Source organism: Cupressus sempervirens, chromosome 11, assembly GCF_028749045.1.
Source record: "Cupressus sempervirens isolate cs-2001-9-10 chromosome 11, ASM2874904v1, whole genome shotgun sequence".
NCBI classification, from domain to species: Eukaryota; Viridiplantae; Streptophyta; class Pinopsida; order Cupressales; family Cupressaceae; genus Cupressus; species Cupressus sempervirens.
Window position 1 is genome coordinate 241,880,259 of NC_143128.1, and position 2,127 is coordinate 241,882,385.

The following is a 2,127-nucleotide window of genomic DNA, read 5'->3' on the forward strand; positions in this document are numbered from 1 at the left end:
CTTAAGCAAACACAAGGAGCCAAATAGGGCCCTTGAGAACTTAGGCACCAGTCTCCATTAAGGGAAAAAACTCCTCCACTGAAATATAAACACAACTGAGCCATAAAGGGCCCTAGAAAATTTTCAACATCCTCTTGGAAGTAACCTAGAAGAAACCATTTATGAATCTAGGCAAAGGACACCCAGATCTTGTAAATATTGACAACATCAGAAAGAGTCACATAGCTCAAAGGGAAAGAAGAAAGGGAAAAAACATAGCTACCCTCCAAATGAGAATCACAAAGCATCCAGTGTTGTAATGTCCCCATCTTTTTAGCAACTCAATGGAGTTCTTAGCCTTTACATTCCCTAAAGTCTAAGTGAAGAAATAAGGGGAAATCGATTAAATTAATTTCTTATAAAGTCCTTTAAAAAAATTAAAATTAAAAGGTGACTTTATATTTAATTAATTTAATTTTCTAGAAGCACAATTAATTATTGTATTGCAAGGGAGAAGCTTCTAGAGAGTGCATTTTCTAGAAATATAATTAATTATTGTATTAGAAAGGGGGAAGCTTCTAGAGAACGCAATTAAATAATATTTTATTTCCTTCTAGTAGGGTGAAGGAAAAGAATAAATAGAGGTAAGAGCTTCATTATTAATCATTCAATTATTGTGAATTGCATTTGATATAAAGTTGGGAGAAGAAACTAAGGTTTCCAATTTCAATCAACCATTGGAGAACATCAACTCTTCAGTATTGCAGCCATTTGAGGTGGTGAAATATCCATTGAATTTGGTATTCAGGAGAGCTTCAATTTAGGAGTTCTATTTGTGCTTAAATTGGAGCATATATTTATCATTCGCTACTACAGTTTGCAAGAATGATGTCGTGCTATGGTACTTATGCTTGATTCATCTCCATCCTTGGGCATCACTATTATTAGGTTCCTCTTGCAGCTATTAGTAGTTAACATTGTAATTTTTTTTAGGGCATATGATTTTGCTATGATAATTTAGAATCAGATTTTGGCATTACTGTAGTCATTATTGTAAGCCATTTGTCTTGGCAAACTCATAGCAACATTGCACATGCGAATGAATTCAATAAAGGAGATACATGTTGCATACCATTTGTTTGACAAAATGTCCATCTAATAGCATATATGATCAACATAATAGTTGCATGTCAATTATTTGTCAAAATGTTAGTTGGTTGTAGGTATCCATTCCATATCTAGTTTCCATGCATATGCATTGAAAATATCAAAAGAACTGCATTTGCATATTAGTTCATTGTAAGAGGCATCTTAATATCATTTGTGAACATTCTAAATTTCTTAGCATTAAAAGGCAACAATACAAGTGTTTGACAATATTTCTTGAGCGAAAATCAGTCAGTTTGGGAAAGGGTAATTACAAATACTTTTTGGCCCTAACTCCAAATGCCCACCAAGATGATAGATCATGCTTCATCCAAGGAGGGCCCAAACTAACAAGCTCGCCTAGAAAAGCCAAAAGAGAAGAGTCCCAACTAAACCCTCCAATCAAACAATACGAGAGGGCCAAGGGAGGGGTGCGCCCAAAAAGACTAGCCAAAATAAATCCACAAGTTTCCCTCGAACAAAAGGCCCATCCACAAAAAGCACTGAAGAGATGTTGAGTGGGATTCATCCCAAACTAGATACTCCAAACAATAGAGTGGGAGCCAATGGAAAAAAAAAAAACCCAACTATCCAAGGGAAGCTTTGAAGTCATCCAAGACTAATCTCTCACCAATGGAAAGGCACCACAGAGAAGAGAGAGACTGTAGGTCACTCAACCAGAACCCCCAAATCAACATTTTCCCAATGGTCTCAGCCCCCAAATCCTCAACATCGAGCAGCCCAAGTTTGGAAACAACAACCCAAGCAGCTACCAGATCACCCCATCCTCCTCTAGGATCATCCTCATTCGACTCCCCACCTCCATCTCCATCACTTGATCCTTCTAGCCCTAAAACCCTAGTTGCGCCATTTCGGTCGCTGCTCCTGCTCCTACTCCTACTATCCATCGTCATTTTTAATCCCATTTACTTCAACATTGATAGTTACAACCTTACTAAGTTTATTGTTTGTTCAACTTATCTAATATTTTTTTTTTTTTTT